Here is a 19,651-nt window from a genome sequence, read left to right as displayed (position 1 = left end):
GCAGGAAATTGCTAACTTTGCTCCAATAAAACAGATAATGCTTGTTTCTCATTCCACCCCTTGGATTCTCAATATTAAATTTAGACACCTGCAAATTAAATTCTCAATTTGTTACTCACGGAAGTATATGGGAGTGTACTGGACATGTCATTCTTTACCAAAGATCATGACTACGATGCACACATCATTATCCGCCCTGCCTCCCTCAAAAACCCACCTCCTCCTGGCCCCGCTGAAGGTGTTCCTTGGTCTGGTCAAGGTCCATCTGGAGCTGAGAGATGGTCTCCTCGTAGCGGGCCACCTCGCCAGCGTAGTGCCTGTTCTGCTTCTCGGCCGTCTCCAAGTTGACCTGAGCCACACGCAGGGCACTCTCCTGGCTGGCCAGCTCCTCCCGTAGGGAGCGCTGCTTGGCCTGCAGACCACTTATCTCCCCTTCAAGCTGCAGAATGTGCTGATCCTTCTCGGTATTCTGTAATGCAGCCAGCCAGGCAGAATTTTGTGTCAAATATTTCATTCTGCACCCCACTCAAGTAGATTTTGTGTCACATACTGTCTTCATACCACTCAAAAAAGATTTTTGTGCCAAATACATTTCATTAGTTAGCCAGTCAAGCAGATTTCAACGATACTTAATGTTTTATGTGCAAAAAGGTGAAGTAATGATCATCTCCTATAGCAATTGAAAAACAAATTACACAACAGAAAGTTGGGGTAGACACTGCAAAATACGGTATGGTTTGGTATACTTTAGCAGAGCATTCGAAAGCACCCATGGATGTTAAATTTGATTCCAAAGGGTCAGCCCATGTGAAGTGATGCATTCTTAGGAAATGGCAGCCAGACTGGGGAAGTCCCAGATGGATTCATCTCTCATCCTCACCATCTTCTCCATCTCCTTGTGCCTCCTCCTCATCTCCCCGAGCTCTTCCTCCATCTGGTTGATGCTGATCTTGGCCTCCTGAAGCTGTCGGGAGCTGTCATCATAGCGCTGCTGCTCCACTTCCAGCTCCTCCTGCCTGCCTCTCAGAGTCTTGTCCTGCTGGCTCAACTACCAGGGTGGAGGATGGATGATAAAAGGATGCTTTACCCCATTGCCATGGCAACCAGGTATGATAAACTTATCAAAGATATGGGACAACACCTTATCTCAGCGGTAAGAGGTGAAATGTCATCAACATGATGTCACATGTCTTTTTATAAGTTCTAACTTGTAGCCAAATACATTACTACTCGTGCAATGCATCACACACAATCTCCCACCCTGTCTCTCATTCTCTCATACTGTCAGCACCCTCCGTGTGTTCCGCACATTAAAACCAGCAAATCACAAAAGATCAATTAAAAACATTCAATTGCTCTTGCGCTTGATTTCACAGCAATATGTTTTCTACATTTTAATGCCCTCTTCTTATCTTTTTTTTTAAGGGATAGGGTAGTCTGCTCAAAGTTCAGATCTCAGCATGGGATTTTCAAAGAAAGATAATAATCACATGACAAACCATTGTAATGATTTGGGCTGCTACAGGTGAGACTGTGTTTTGACATTGGCCACATGACCCCAACATCACGCCATCCCCCCAAACATCTGTGAGTTTTGTCTCTATTCCAAATATTTCCTTTCACTTAATGCCCAGCAGCACAAGGCAGGGTGTGGTGCAGTGTCCTTTCCCTGAACCCACAGTACTGTTAAACTAGAAACATTCGCAAATTGGAGCCAACAGCCCTTGTCGCGGCATGAAACTTTCGCAAATTGCCACTGGCATTTAATGCATTGTGCAGACAAAAAAATTTGCCTGCATTTTCTTTCACAAATCTTGACTGCTCGAGAAATTCATGAAAGTTTCATCAATGCAAAAATTTCTGGTTTTACAGCCCTCACCTCAGCCTGGAGACGCTTGTTCTTCTCGCTGGTATCCATGAGCTGAGACTCCAACTGTTGGTTGGCCCCAGTCTGCTTCATCAGGTCTCGCTGGATGTCCTCTAGCTCGGCCATGGCTTCATTCAATTCCTTCCTCAGCCTACATGATGAGAGAACAGAGTGTGAATAGGCTGATATCGGAGCATACATGGAAAGTTAAGAAACTTTTTAGAAGCATCATCTGTCTTTTAGTGAGTGCGCAAAATACTTCGCAGGATTTTAATATTCACGAATTTTGCAAGTCAGGTACTATTATGAATTTCACAACATGCAAAAATACTAACTCTGATACCCACATGAATGTGATGTGTACACGCACACTTCTCAATCCATAAGTGTATTCTAGATTGCGAATTTAACCACTCACGATATTGTCAAGAAGTCATGATTTGTAAAGAATTAGACTGGCTAAATATATGGCTTACATAGTATGCATAGGTGCCATGGTTAAACATGTGTGAAGGTAGTAGGCATACAGGTATATGGCTATTGCATACCTGGCTGTAAGTTCTTGTAACAGGCTCACTGGATTTACCTATTGTGAGCATCACTGGGAAAGATACATGCGTAAAACGGAATACATTAACCCACTGAAGACGAGTCCCGAATACACTCGGGCAAGTGTATATGGGAAAGGCGTGTTGTAGCAAATCAGCCTGTCCTCAATGGGTTAATAAACCCTGCCACCCCTGACCTCTCAGAGAGCTCCCTCTGCTCAGCAGCCTCCTCCTCCACGGCTGTGCAGCGATCCTGGGTGGAGCGCAGCTCTGATTGCAGCCGGCGGGTGAGCTGCTCGTAGCGCACCACCTCAGTGACGCGGCCACTCAGCTGCTCCTGGGTGGACTGCAGGCTGCTCTCCATGATCATTAGCTTCTCCTCGTGGTGAGCCAGCTGGGTGGGTGGAGAAAGGGGCGGGGAAAGGGCGGGGAAAGGGTGGGGATTAGATGGAGGCATTGCTACATGGTGATATTGCTAGTGAAGAGTGCTGTGAAGCTCGGTACATCATATGAACAGGCTGGATGTATGTTATCATGGGCTGCAATGCACATGTGACTTTTAAATTCTTGATGTGTACCTCAGTAAAAGTAACTGCTCACACATTAATACCTGGGTAAAGTGTTTACGTCATGAGTAAAATTATAGTGTATTTCTTAGTTCCAGACATGTCACAAAATCTCATGTGTGTACTCGGAAACTTAATCTAAAAATATTTTGCTCCATTTTCAGTGAATGGAATCATATTTCAAGGCTTTGATATACACATCAAATGCACTTCTGGCACCAGCATTCTATTATATTGTAAACTATTACAAGATATAGGCCATATGCATGAAGGCTGATTAGCATAATGATTTTTTTTTTTTTTGGTCCTATATCATTTCAGACTCACTGCAGTATCACAGGTGTAAGTGACGGAAACTCCATAGTTTGTCAGTAGCCTAATATATTGTGACACAAGTCACGCTCAAATAGTAATAAGTTTGTATCCTTTTGTTCTATGAGAGTTACATGGATGTCTTGATTCATCTCCCTCGAGTAGTCCTAGTAGAGTTCAGATGGCACTAATTTGGTATGCTATGAATTTAGTGTTTGATTTGATTTGACTTCTGCATTCCCTTTTCATACAAGAATAGAATACAAAGTCAATTAAGCAAAGTGAGTGATATTTGAATCTGAGAGGGAAAATACTTGCAAACAGGTAAATATTTAACATATAATTATGTAGAGCACTGTTATTTTTGATAATACAAATTGAAGACAAGCAGGTGTCATTTCATTCATATAATAACTTTAAGATTTCATATACCTGCCATTCAAGACACAAAGTAAGCCAATCTAAGGGTACTAGAAATGCAGGAGATCATTATCATAGGCAGATTATTGATGGTGATAATGGCCTGGAAAGAACTGAATGGGACTCGATACAAACCTCCTGTGCACAGTCTTTATACTGCTCCCTTGTGTCTCCCAGCTCCTCCTTGACTGAGTGCAGCTCACCCTGCAGCTGGGCCTTCTCTGTGTCAGTCTTCATGTTATGGCTCTCTAGCTTCTTGACGTCTTCACTCAGGGCACGGGTCCTTCCCTGCAGCTCATCCAACTGTCAAGCAAGCAAGCATGGGGTCAAAGGTGAATTTTGGTAAAGTGCATGGGTAATGTGATACCAGATTTTTTTTTTTCGCAAATATGAAACTTTTGCAAATTTCGCAAGCTGCCACGATTCGTGAAAATTTGAATGAACACAAACATGCTTTTTTTTTACTGCACAATGCATTAAATGCCAGTGGCAATTTGTGAAAGTTTCATGAGCGCGACTGTTACTAGCTTTACAGTAATTTATTAGTAAGCAAAAGATGGGAGATTGCAACCTCACTTCTGCCCCCCATCCCATGATTTTTGTTAATGATGTTTAACTAAACAAACAAAGACTACTGTGTGATACAACCTTCACCACATAGAATCATTACACACAAACAAGGAATGTCAAGTAAGCAGTGTTGCTATTTGCTTTTTATTACATGCCATTTATTCAATGCATGCTCTCCCATAAACACATGCACATAATTATTGCAAGAAACCCGAACAAAGCAAGATCTTCATGTAGACATGCTTGCAACACTAATCATTACCTTTTCATGTAAAAATGAACGTGGTAAGGGCAACTTAGGGAATGATTTGACCTTGACATTTGACATTCAAATTGGACCTCTTCCCTTTGATAACTGGATTACTTTCCACAATCTACGGTGACCTGCAGTCAGATCTAAAGAAGATAGGATATGGACAGCTGCTTTTGGCCTTTCAACGAGTGCAATATTTCAACTCCTGAGAGAATGACAATAGAGTAAAATAGCCTGGTCTTCATGTCACAATGTCTGTTTCATCTGGGTCACTGACCTCTTCACTCCGCCTCTTGATGGTCTCCCTGGCCGATGTGAGGTCGTTGGTCATCTTCTTGGCCGAGTCGCTCTTCTTCCTGAGTTCCTCCTGGAGCTGCCTGGAGGTACGCTTGGACTCCTTGATGTCGAGCTGGAGCTTGCGGACGGCCTCTTCGAGCCTGTTCTCCTATAGGCCGAGGAGCGAGAGAAGATCTCATTGAGGGAATCTGTGGTACTTGATTCAATGTATATGTGATGGCGCAAATTGCCAGAAAAGAAATGATTTCGACATTCAGAATTTCACTTTTGAAACATGCAGATGTGTCACAGGTCTTGACTCTTGAGGTGACCAAAAGCACGTGATCACCTTTGCTTCCGCCATTGGCAAAATGCAAGTAAAACCTTAAACTCCATAAAAAACAAAAACTGAATCACTAGCAAGCTGTACAACAGTATTGCTTCCTGTCAATAGTGCATAGTGAAGTTTATCTTTCCAGAAGCAGCAGTGTAAGCGATCATTAACAATATCAACAACATTTCTAGACATGGATGCAAACCTAATTCAAGCAAGGTGGATAGAAGCAGTGTCTATTGTGTAAACTATTTATGCTGATGGGGTGCTAGATTTTTTCCTGAGCTCATGGTGTTGAGGTAGTTCAACTCTGATGCAATAGAACTTTCAAGTTTCAAAACAAAAGCACACAAAAATAAATTGAATGTTTTTCATGTTCTTTGAAACACACTGTGTTTCTCATGGTCACACAAAATGCTCATTATTCTGCGTCACAGGTACTCTCTTTTGTGGTAATTTGACTTTGCACTCGTGGTACCCGGTACGTGTGATAAAAAAAGCATAAAGATAACCATTACGATTTTGATGACTATGAAAAGGAACAAGTGAAATGAAAGCACACCTCTTGTTGGTGTTTGGAGGTGGCTTCTACGAGAGCTGTCTGTGCCTCCCTAATGCTCTGCTGCTGAGCATCACATTCTTTCTCCAGCCCGTTGCGCTGGTCCTTCACCAGGCCCAGCTCTGACGCCAAGTCCTCCACCTTGGACTGGAGGTCGCCAATCTCGTCCTCCTTGGCCAGGACGCGATCCTCCGTCTGCTGCAACCTCAGCTCCAGGTGCTTGGAGCTCTCATCCTTCTCTAAGACCTGGGAAGTTGTGAGATGGTACATTTATTCTCCACTCAAACTAGCAATTTATGATTGGCACACCTGACTTTGCCGAAGACGTCATAGCCTGTCACAACTTCCATACACAAGCCTACAAAGCAACATTATTCATCTTGTTATAATTTTCTGGATAAATGAGCCACACAATCTTCCAGTGGCTACTGTCATTCAAGGTACTGCGAACCACAGGGAATGTAACAAAAGTAGGCAGGGAAACAATAGGACTGACAATACAACTCTTAAGACACAATGGAACTCTCATCTTGAATCTACATATTTCTGTCTTAGGTTCTTCTAACACTGAATCAGATATGTATGAACTTTTGTTTTTTCTGTAAGAGAAATATATCATATGATGCATACTTTAATCGCACGCCTTAACGCCAATACCAGGTGTCAGTGACACAAATTTGTACAAATCCAAGACAGAATCTTGTTTTCAAAGTGCTGCCTATCACAGTTCCTCTCAGCAACATGACAAAAGCAAAAGCAATAGTGATAACCTTAATTTGTCTGTGCATTAGATTCACCACGCTGAGACCTCTCATTACCTGCTGGACAGTATGTCTGTGGGAGTCCTGGTATGCCTGGAACTCTCCCTCTATCCTTCGCGAGTGTTCCTCGTAGCGATTCAACTACAGAACAAGCAAAGATGCGTAATATTATTAAGTGACCTTTGCAAGGATGGTGGTAACATATATACATTTATTAACAGCTTAATCACCATGAAAAGAGTTACTGTAATTCATGGCACTATTATCTCTTTTAACGATCTTATCAATGGCAGTCACATGGAAGATTATCAAATGCAGCCCTCCCCCCCCCCCCCCCCCCAAAAAAAAAAAAAAAAGATTATTTGAAATTACAAGAAAGTGAATTCAACATTACAGGGCCTAGATATGCTAGACTTGCATTTCCTTTCAACACCCATAATTTGACCCACTGTCTAATATCATGCCGACTCATATTTACACAAGTGCTTTATATGACTTTGAAAATTGACACTTGACCTTTGACCAACAAACATAACAGACAGAATGTAAATGTATCAAGTAATACTAGCATATTCAAGATTTAAAGTTACCTCTTTTTTTTTTTTGTAAGTCTAATATGACATTAGAAAACAGTTCAACAGAAGCAGCTAACAGCACTCAAATACATTCACAGTACATTAGAGTAATCACACTTCTGTGTCTTAGCAGTGACTGTATACATAGAAGATGCTTCATTTCTGGGGCCTGTTGCATAAAAGTTACTACTGTTGTAACTTTGCCATCCAATGGTAACTACCATGGTAACAATAGTCAACAGCCAATCAAAATCAAGAATTCCATGGAAGTTACCATTGGATGGCAAAGTTACCATAATAGTAACTTTCATGCAACAGGCCCCAGTTTTCAGGATATGTTGGTCTAGCAGGATATGTACATATGTAAGTTGTACTTTCACCCGGTCACACCTCTTGCTGTTTCTCGCTCAGCCTGGACTTCAGGCTCTCCACAGCATCCTCAGTGAGGGAGAGCTTTTCCCTCATGCTGCGGAAGTCGGCCTGGACCCGCTTCAGCTCCTCGGTGATGGAGTCGATGACGATGTCGCCGTTGTGCTTCTCTGTCTGTGCCTCCCTCAGCTGCTGCTCCAGGTTGGCTATGTCCTTCTTTAGCTTCTCACTTCCCTCCTCTCTCTGCTTCAGCTGAACCAGGGAGAGAACACAGAGTCATTAAGGATTGATCCATTGATCCATTGATCCATCCATCTATCTATCTATTTATCTATCTACATTGTATCTTGCTTCAGACAAACCCAGTGAGAGAAAACAGTCATCAGTGATTGACTATTTATCTATCTATCTATTTTATCTATCTATCCATCTATCTATCTATCTTGCTTCAGACAAACCCAGTGAGAGAAAACAGTCATCAGTGATTGACTATTTATCTATCTATCTATTTTATCTATCTATCCATCTATCTATCTATCTTGCTTCAGACAAAGCTGTGAGAGAAAACAGTCATCAGCGATTGATTTACTCAACTACCTGGTACTCATTCCTCTTTCTATCTACCTATCTATCTATCTGTCTGTCTGTCTGTTTGTCTGTCCATCTGTCTGTCTGTCTATCTATCTATCTATCTACAATTTATCTATTCATCCATTTATCTATCTATTTAATATATCTATCTATCTATCTATCTATCTATCCATCTATCTTTCTTTAGATGAACCAGCAAAGTGAACACAGAATCAGGACACAATCAAGGATTGATCTACTCATCTATCCATCCATCCATCCATCTATCTATCTATCTATTTATCTATCTCGCTTTAAATGAACCAGCAAAGTGAACACATAATCAGGACAAAATCAAGGATTTATCTACTCATCTATCTATCTACAATATCAACATCTATGTATCGTTCTTTCTATCTATCTATCAATTAATCTATCATTTCTATAATTCCCTTATGATGTAAATAATTTCAATCTCATATCCTTGAGTAATATCCTTCTGTAAACAATTTGAACTGAATATATTCAGCAATATCAAAGTGTAATAAAATAATCATTATGGCATGCTGCTCAGTATAGACTTGATGCTCCATGAGCAGAAAAGCAAACCTTGAATCTGAGTTCGCTGAGCTGCTGCTCAGCCCTCTGCTCTGTGGCTGCGTGCTATTCTCTGCCTTCTGCAGCTGGGCCACCAGGGAGGCGTGCCGGTCCTTGTAGTTGGCTAGCTCTGCCTGCAGCTCCTGCCGGGCATACTCAGACCGCTGCAGTTGGTCTTGGAGCCCAGCTACCTCTTGCCTCGCACCGGCCAGAACCTCCTCCTGCTTCTCTGCTGTCCTGTTGCACTGAGCCACCTTGGTGAGATGGGTGACAGGGAGGGCAAACATTTCAAGTGTACATGTACATTTGAGTGTATGTGTGTGTGTCAAGTGAAGGGCTGCTGATATTTTGTTTTAATTTCCCATCTGACAAGATGATTGGAAAGCATATAATCAGTTGTGCTAGCTGGTCTTCCATGGGGCCCAGTTGTATGTACTTGGGGTGGACCACTTCACTGGGTTATGCACCCTGCTATTTGCCATTGATGAATATAGCAGAATCTTCTACATACAAAGGTTATGATTCTTTTAACACACGGGACCTCAACTTATGTCCTATCCAAGGGACAGAGTGTTTTGACTCTACTAAGGAGAAACACAACAGTAACACTCACTTGCATTCGATTTCGAGCCCAAACCCGAGCCATTCAATTAACAGGCAAATACGCAGCTGACTGAGCCACCTCACTGCTTATTCATGCATCAAAATCAGGGGGGTTCTACAGAGCCATCAGGTATACACTTATCACATTTTCAGTAGATTTCAAGAATTTGAAGTGGATTCTGTAAGGCTGAAACAAACGAACACAGAAACCAATGGGATATCATAATCTAAAGTTGATCTTACCTTTTAAAATGCACTTCTGATCTTTTTGTGAAACACCCCCCAGTTTTATTATTCACACTGACACATACCTGATCCATGGCTGACTTGTGCATCTGTTGAGTCCTGGCCAGGTCCTCCCTGAGTCCCTCCACAGTTTCCTGGTAACGAGTCACCAGCCTGTCTCCCTCCCCAGCCTTACCCTCTGTCTCCTCCAGCTCCCTCTTCAGCCGGCCCAGCTCTGAGCTGGAGCTGCGGATCTCCGCTTCATACTGCTTCTGCTGCGACTGCAGCATCCCTTCCAGCTCGCGAACGCTGCTCTGGTGTGTGTAGCTCTTTGGATATTCACATAAAACATACAAAAAAATATTGTCAGTAATATGAAGAATATCATCACAAAGATTGTTGTCATCCTGCCATTACCAATGACAATATGTTGTAAATTTCAATAATTGCATGAGATTTTGCTTGCAACTTTGTTTGTGCTTGACTCCTACGTCCTGTACCTAGTGGTTAGTGAATTGGGATTACCTGGGGGCATTTCATGAAGCGTTTTGTCATAATATTTAATCTGACAAACTGTTATAAGCTACTGAAATCTTTGCATCTGATTGGCTGAGAGCAAATTTTTGTCTGACAAGTTTGTCGGACAAATCACTTCACAAAATGCCCCCAAGGTCTGTAATCTTCCCAAATCTCTGCTGTGAGACTTTGACCTTTCTGTGGGACGGTAGCAATGTTTTATTTAAGAGGGCTGTTTCTTTGTAAATACAGTCAAGTTGTGAGGTATTCATTTGAAAGTTCAGAAAATGGCATGGGCACTAAGTGCATGGGCACACAAAAAAGGTTGAAAGACATTGCACCTCACAGGCATATCATATTGCTGACATAATAACAACACTCTCTGATACTGCTGTCACATCTTTTTTTAAGTTTGCTGTGAATGTCATGTTATGTCACCATCAACTGAATATTGTGAGTGTGTTACACTCATTCACAATGCTGCTTTTTACCAAACAAGAGAAATTGATGAGTGGTCCCCAATATACAATGCATACAAGGCTATGATATAGAAGCAAGAAACACACAAGAGCATTGAGCACTACCTCAATGCCATCTCCACATTCAATAAAACAAATAAAATTAGCTTAAATTTACCTCCTTCTTGGCAAAGTCTCTCTCTTCCTCCAGCTGCTTGATGAATTTGCTGTCTGAATTCATCTACAAAAGATTAAATCAGCAAAGCAAATAATTGGTATACTTGAAAATTGTGAAGCTATATCAATTTGTGAACACTATACATATAATAACTAGATATATCGCTACGGCTACTGATATGCCTCCGCCATAATGCATGGTTCTCCTAATAGGTCTATAGTACAATGTCTTGACAATGTGTGATGACAGTTTCACACAATTGGCAAAATATTAAAATGACAGGTTTGACACAAATGTGCTGAATGTTCACTTTCCTAGAACTAGGTTCAATTGGATGAATGATTAAAATGTCAGAGTGCAGGTATTTGGGGAACTGATGATTTTTACTTGACTTTTGACCCTTTTATAAGTTTATGCATTGAGTAATTTTCAAGGTATTGAGAAAAAGTATAATTTCAGTATCAAATGGGAAAATAGCATTATCTAAACCTGGCCTTTGACCTTTGACCTCACAGTTCCAAAGAGAATCACTGTTAGGTTGAACATGCATAAATATGTAAGTTTCATGATGATACCTTGAGTTACTTTCGAGATATGGAGGAAAAAGTGCAATTTAGCACTTTCACTTGACCTTTTACCTTTTGACCTTTGATCTTTTGGCAAGAAACTTCCCCAAAAATATATATTGGGTAATACATGCCATACATCAAGTTTTAAAAAAAACCCCTTCAGACATATTGCATTTTAAGGAAAGTAGTGATATTTTGAGGAGTTGACCTTGACCTTTGACCCCCTGACCTTTGACCCATGACCCAACTTCCCTAGATAATCACTGCTCATCAGTACAAGCATATATACTAAGTTCCATGAAGATACCTTGAACCATTTGCGAGATATGGAGAAAAACATGAAATTTCAATTTTTTTTTCACAAAATAACCTGTGACCTTTGACCTTTGACCCTGTGACCCTAAAATCCACACAAAGTATTATCCCCCAAGCATATACCCTCATACCAAGTTTGATGTAAAACCACCACACGTGGTTCTTGAGATATCAACAAAAACAAAACGGGATGGACGGACGGACGGACGGACGGACGGACGGACGGACGACCCGAAAACATAATGCCTCCGGCCACTTCGTTACGGAGGCATAAAAAATTATTTCTTGCATCACATACAAAGCTCCTTACTATTTAACCTTCATTACATAGCATTCACTCTCTATCATAACCTGTTCCAAATGTTTTCTTTGGCATCTTCATGAGATGAAATGCTTGACAAGAAGACCATCTTAAGATTGACAATCTGGTAAAGTAATAAATTACATTATTCATTGCACTCAGCATAAAAACAAATGTTAAAGATAATACAAAGTTTTGGTACCTCAAAAGTTTCCCTGAATTTCCTTGTCTTGGTTTGTGTTTCACATTAAAGTACGTTGTCTGTGAGAATTCCTCGCCCCAAAGTGCTCTCATGTCTTAGTAATCATGCAATAATGGTTTCGTACCAGAGCCATCGCCGTACGGCGTCGATAAATATTGTACGAAACCACTGACTGCGACCAGCAGCGTGCAGCCCATTGTACGCATAGCTAACTGCGACCAGCAGCCCCATACGCATAGCGTAATGGGGCTTCGCATTGTAGCATTCAGGATCATGACAGAATTAGTATCGCGGGTAAATGTCAACTTAAAATTCAAAAATTTCTTCGATTTGAAGACTTACCAATTAAGTTGAAGTATTGAAAACAGGCTTCGAACAATGTTTGGTTCTGCCAATAGTCCCTTTCTTTTCGAATTGATGACTGAATGTGACTCGGTCGAGAGGACCTTGGGAGAGCTACATACACCGACTACTACGGCCAGCGCATGCGCACACAAACATCTTATCCGTTGATGAATTTGAAAATTGTGCGCATGTGATGTGTTCGCATGCACTGGCTGTAGTATTCAGTGTATGTAGCTCTCCCAAGGTCCTCTCGACCGAGTCACATTCAGTCATCAATTCGAACAGAAAGGGACTATAGGCAGAACCAAACGTTGCCCGAAGCCTGTTTTCAATACTTCACCTTAATTGGTAAGTCTTCAAATTGAAGAATTTTTGGGATTTTAAGTTGACATTTATCCTGCGATACTAAATCTGTCATGATCCTGAATGCTACAATGCGAAGCCCGATTACGCTGTGCGTATGGGACTGCTGGTCGCTATGCGTATGGGGCTGCTGGTCGCAGTTAATTGCATGATTACTAAGACATGAGAGCACTTTGGGGCGAGTAAGTCTCACAGTGTTAGTTATATGAAAGGTACTTTAACCTGAAACACAAACTAAGACAAGGAAATTCAAGGAAACTTTTGAGGTACCAAAACTTTTTATTATTCTTAAGATGTGAGGTCTACAAAAACAGCTAGAATTCACTATAAAAACACCAACTGCCTAGGTCTTTACTCAATATGCAGTGCTAAAATCTTAATGACAACACTAATAATGTGGCCTTCTCTAACCGCGGTAGCTTCTTTTGTGTAAGCACTAGAGATTCAAAGGGTCCATCTGTTACTCCCAACCTCGCACTGAGGAGAACCCACTTCTATACCTAGGTGAAAAAGAACATGTTGGGTTAACTATCTTGTCGTGAAATATAAGCACTTGGTAGGACTTGAAGGACCTTTGTTTTACAGTCCAGAGTCTTATCCACTGTGCCACACCATACCACACTCCTCTAACAAATCTTCTAATAATTAAAAGACCCAGTAGGGTTGGGATTCATGGGTGGCCTGATTGATTCGCTGCCTACCAGGATACATCTGAAAACCACAAATAGCACCAGCCAGCGAGTATGTGCATCAAAGCATCCAGTCATCAGTAAACGGTCCACTCCAGGCAAGATTTTTTGGCTACATATTGACCGATTCTGTGACGCGCTATGTGTATTTTTGGCATGGGCAGCGCCATTACGCGGTGTCTCAGTCGACTCCCCCCCCCCCCCCCTCCCCCACCCCCTTCCGCGCACGGAATGAAAAACTGATGCATGGTTGTTTTAGCCAATGGGCGTGTCGTACTGAGTGCGCGAATGCTTGCTAAATGCGCGAACCTTTGTTACAAGTGCGCGATAAACATGTTGTCCATGGGGTGGGGGAGAGGAGGGGGGGTCGGCTGAGACACCGCAAAATGAGCTCATGGCTGCGCCCAGTGCCACAAATTGTCTGCTGCCCTCAACGAACCCGAATCGGTCAATATATGCGATAAAGCTGTACACAATTTGTTACAGGGATTGTCAAATACATTAGAGCTGGACCAGCCTTCCTACTCCACGGTGTCCCTTGCTACTGGGTCTCTGACTGGCCAGAAATCAAGCTACAGCCTCATGAATGTCCCCTCTCAGACTGTGATGGAAATTTCCATCTCTCTTGAATGTAGATTATCATGTAACTTGAAATAGTTGCTGTTGCTGTTTGCCTTAATTACACATACCTTCCTTTCCTTATCTTCCAGTTCGTCACGCGCGTTACGACACTCATTCTGAAGGTTTTTGACTTTTGACTGTAGCTGCTGGATGTCATCTTCCAGTGACTTATTCTGTGCCATGGAAGATTTACGAGAAATGTTACATGAGATAATTACTGGTAAAGTTTGCAGGAATCTATATTGATATAAGCAGATATTTAATAATTCTATTTAGTGTTAAGCTCAAGTGCATTGTTGACAGAGATGCTGCCACATTGTCATTCCTGAATACACACAAAAAGAGAGAAAATACCTGCAATGTCCAATGTAATATGAATAATCCATAAAATTGACCATGACTAACACTACGAAGAATAAAGTATTTGTGCTACCTGATATTGGATAGAGAGCATTTCATTTTATACCACCTATCTTTTATGGGGGGGGGGGGGAGGGGGAGATATGAATAGATATATACCATAGCCCATCCAAACTGACTAGAAGTAACTTTGAAGGCTTCAAGTACATATTTTTTCCTTTTCTTTTTTTTTGATACAGAATACACATTAACTTCACATTTCTATCATTTTTTTCTTTTGTATTCTCATACCTGCATCCTCATTTTATTATCATATTTCATTAAGCCATGAATTTGAACTTTTCATTTCTGCCATACGCACCAAATTGATTTCGAGACAATGCAACTTACAAGTATGTTGCCCATAACTGGGTAGCTTCCAACATAAGAAGAAAAGGCGATTCAATGGGATATGCAATGATTCAGGTACATACGTGTAGCTATGTCAGTGCATGAATTGATTGATGAAAGCCTTCAAGTTATGGCTGAAAATAGACTTCAACATACAATGCAGCATCCAATCTGAATCGGCCTCTAGGGAGTGATATTACATTTCAATACACAATTGTCCATGCTAAAAACCAGGGCAATGTCCATCTCACCTCCTCCATACTGCCCTGGTACTGCTGCTGGACCGTGTCAAGCTCGGACTGGAGCCGGAGTAGGCCCTGGTCCCGGGAGGCCAGCTCTGCCTGGCAGGTTCTGTGCTTCTCCTGGCTGACGGAGAGGTCCAGCTCCTGGCGCTGGACCCGCTCAGCTAGCTTCAGCAGCTCATCGGCATCATGCCGGGCCTGGGTCAACAGCCGGCCCACCTCAGCCTTGGTCAGCTCCAGCTGGTCTTCTACCCGCATCAACTGGTGGGTTTGGAGGACAGCATGATAGAACCAAACTATGAGTAGGAACACAACTGGCGATCAGCTCACTCACATGCACTCTTCACATACACATGATTCAAGATATACATATCCTATCTCAGTATATATGCCCTTGATTTCTTTTTATCATAGCTACAAATACAAAACACTGAATAATTGGTGATTATTTACAAATATGTATGTTAGTGAAGAGCAATTTGTCAATCAATTGTATGGCACATACTGTAAAACACAATATTTTCGTGACATGAAATTTTCGCGATTTGAAACCAATGGCCTTTTTCGCAGCATGGAATTTTCGCAAGTTGCCTCTAACTTTGATGCATATAGTGTAGACAAGAACTTCCACATGCATTTTGATTGGGCAAATTTTGGCTCTCGCAAAATTTACGAAATTAAAATGCATGCAAACATTTCTCGTTTTACAGTGCAGCTAGTCAACAATTCTGCAAAATACGCCTGTAGCAACCAATATACAACTGTTAGGAATCTTTCACAATGAACAATGAGTTTTTCCTTCATGATACAGGTTCCAGTGGAGCAAGCTCTCTCACCTCATCACAGCAGGAGGTGTACTGCTGCTGAGCCTCCGTCAGATCTGACTGGAGACGAGCTATCTCCTCCTCCTGGTGGGTCATCTGTAGGGGGAGAGACAGGGAGAGGGAGAGGGACAGGGACAGGGAGGTGGCCAGCATGCCAGGTCAAGCCATGCCATGCAGGGGGGAAAGGCAAACCAAGTGAATCAACAAGGAGCAGCAACAATAACAACAACATGCATGACACTATACACAACACAGTGTGCACTACCATCAGTTTGGGCAGGTTTTTATCCCAACAATTCCTGGAGAAACTTTGTGTGAGAAATCATCATCTTGTTATCATTACAATTGCATCCTTGAATTTCACAGCATATCTTATATAATATTACTATCAGAGAAAGAGGGAGATGGAACAGGTGACATTCATTAGATCTGGACAAATCTAAGCTTTATGAGAATTTCTCAATCTGAGAGAGATACAAAAAGTAAATTTGGGGACTTCAGACTTGATGAGTTCGGGGGTATGGTCAACAGGTATAGACAAACCATTCATGCACACCTTCTAAAACTAAATTCTACAAAAATCTATCTGAAGATCTACAGTTGGTGCCATATATATCAAATGACTCTTAACAGGATTGGCAGGGATAAATGAAAACCTACTTGTCATCATTTGATTGACCTATTGTATCATCATTTTATAAATCACACAAGAATATGAAAGTGAAGGACATTAACATTAAAATTCAACTAAATTGAATTGAATTGATAGAGATGGCATTATGATCCATCTGTCCTTAAAGAAAATTGTAACATAAACATTTAACCTTGATATGACAGAAATGTCACAAAATATATCTCCCCAGGACATTTCATTTTAAAATCTCCATTGATTTCACTTATGAAATACGATTCCCTGATTTTAAAAACTTAACTTAACTGTGTGATATGAAAAAAAACAACAACAAACATCAAACTTGAACAAACCTATCTGCTGTGCTTAGACAAAATACAGAATCTAAACATTCACACAGAATTTATGACATTTTGATGCAGATTTCCTACCATCTTCAGAGTACCGAAAAAGCTTGGTAACACTTATAGATACACCGCCAAATGAAGTGAAAGGCACTGTTGAAAATAGTGCTATGAATATTCAGTGCTTGAAATTATGGAAGTAAGACAAGCTATAGTACATGGCCAATCATTTCTTCAAGTATGAGTGACTGTCTATATACAAGGCAGTGAGTGAATAACAGTGATCAAAAGAAAGCAGTACACATTAATGCATGCAGTGAAGCAATTAACTGATATTTGATAGAAATGCTTAAAAACTCCAAACACTGCTATACCAGCCTAGCATAGCTACTCTTTAGACCTTTTTATAAGAGAAGCTTTTTCATGTTACATCATCAACAAAATGTAAAGAAATTTCATTCCACAGATGATTTCTAAAATTGATATAGTGTATATGTCTCGCAGGACCCAATGCATACCATATACGCCCCTAAACAGGCAAGACAAACATATGCATGCAACAAAATATAATTATTATACATACACAATCACATATACACATATACACACACACTCACTCACTCACTCACTCACTCAAACTCAATCACAATGTACACGCATTGGTAACTGGGGACCCTAAGCTAAAAACTTAACACACATCACCATGCTTGCACATCACACTAATAGCATACACTTTCAAACTAGTACATTTCCAGCCATGACTCCACACATCTTTATCATCATTCATAGATTAATTTTGGTGACAATGCTTTTTCAGTTATGTCATGTTCCTATTAAATATAACAGAAGAGTTACAACACATTCTTAAAAAGGTTATCTTCTGTTGACCGGATCGGGCAAGTATGATTTAAAGTGGATTGTCTCGTTTCCTTTTAGTACGGACCAATTATACATATAATTTGTTTTTTGGACACCAAAATTTAAAATTCAAAGATATCGGTGACCCAAATGGGCAAAAAAAAAAAAAAAAAAAAAAAAAAGAAATCTTTTAGTATTAAGCTCTGTATTAGGAATATGCTTGCTGTTCAAATGGCACATGCATGCAGACAAAATTGATGCTGGATGCTGGAACCATTTAAATGCTGCATATGGGTAGCTGATAGCATCGTCTTAACATGTGTCATATCTTTGATATAGCTGTGTTGCATTGATATTTGTGTGCATGTGAAGATGTTATTCAAAGCAACATGGAACTTTCTGAGGTACAATAAGTGTTTCTAAAAATCAAACTCATCCCAAAAAATTTCTGCAGATACATTTGAAGGACTCAGCAGTCCTTGAGCAGCAAAACTCAGGAAACTGCAAGGTCTAAACCAGAAACAACTAAACAAAAACAAAAACTAGCATCCACACCAACATCACGAAATCCAAACTAGTTTCCCCCATCAAACCAATCAATTGGCTTTTCATGATTTCACACTGACAGGGTAATTCAGAATACATGATAGAAACAACAGAAATCCCATGAATTAATTTCCTAGAAATAACCATTTAATACCAATTGCTGCAAAATTAAAAGGCAAATCTTGGAGGGTGAAATATTCAGGTTACACATTAGAAGCTATTGAAACATTGAAATGGATGGAACTTTTCTCTTTTTTTTCCCCCTTATAAAAACCTACACACTAACAACAAGAACCGCTGATCTATATACATTGGTCACAATTTCATTTGATGGCAAATTCTTACACGTCTTTAGATTTGGATAAAAACACTCATATCAAAATGGAATGAGACCCTCAAATAGGGATTTTTTTTTTTTTTTATAGTAAACTTTCATCCCCATATTGCTCCTATACCATACTCTCTACTAATATCATATTTTGCAGTATTTTTTCTCATATCACCCTACTTCCTTATATCTCTCTCTTCAATTCAAACTTTCTCATAAATACTTGAAGTTTTAAAAAAATCAATATAAAAACAATTCTAATTCATTTGTGACAAATACTTGCGATGAAATACTCTTTCAGATCTTGTTTCCACTTTTCTTGTTTCTTAATCGCTGTTTTTTCTTCTCTCCATCTTTCTTATGCTTGCCCTCTCTCTCTTTATCCATCTATCTCTCTCTTTATCCATCTATCTCTCTAATGTCTATCTATCTATCTATCTATCTCATCTCTTTCTCCATACATCAATTCATCTACTGTATATCAAGTTATTTTTGTGAATATGATCATGGACATTTTCGCGAGATGTTGTTTTTGCGATTTGACACTGATGCTATTGTAAGTGTACTATTACAAAAGCGCATGGCGACATTTTCGCGTGTTGTTGAATTCACCATCCAACAGTGATTCGCCAAATTTGAGAAAAATATAACCTTGCAAAAATAACAGCTTATACAGTATTCATTTGTCATTCTATCTACCCGTCATTCTGTTTATCTAACTTTCCCCCTATTTCTATGCCCTCTCATAAACCAGTCAGCTGCAAACTTTGCGTCAATATAAATATGTTGCCGTCTCATTGTCAAGGCAATGTCTGATTAATACTAAATTCCTGTTGCTTCCTTATGGCTAGCATAAAAAAGTTACATATAAGGAACAGATATACAGAAAACATACACCACTTAAGTTCACAGATCAACCCAAAAAGTGCTTTATACTTATCTATGTAATCATAATACTGACCTTGCTGCATGTTTAAAAAAAATGTAGAGACACAAACACAACAGTCACATATATCAAGGCCTAGACTACACTTTAAAAAAATGAAATGACAGTCATGATGTATTACAGCAGTTAAGAGGAAGGGTTCTATGTAAAGATTTTATGACCCTAATTCACGAAAGTGGTTTAAATCTAGTCCACGCAATTTAAGGAAATTTCTTCTGCA

At 40.3% G+C, this 19,651-nt stretch overlaps 1 pseudogene; it reads right to left on the bottom strand.

Annotated features, from left to right (window-relative positions):
- The window catches only part of LOC139729765 (uncharacterized), a 119,724-nt pseudogene that overhangs the window by 13,330 nt on the left and 86,743 nt on the right, over positions 1–19,651 (bottom strand).

Source organism: Diadema antillarum, unplaced genomic scaffold, assembly GCF_040938485.1.
Source record: "Diadema antillarum isolate AM-2024a unplaced genomic scaffold, OU_Dant_1.0 seq00000263_RagTag, whole genome shotgun sequence".
Taxonomy (NCBI): domain Eukaryota; kingdom Metazoa; phylum Echinodermata; class Echinoidea; order Diadematoida; family Diadematidae; genus Diadema; species Diadema antillarum.
This window is presented reverse-complemented; position numbering and strand designations above follow the sequence as displayed.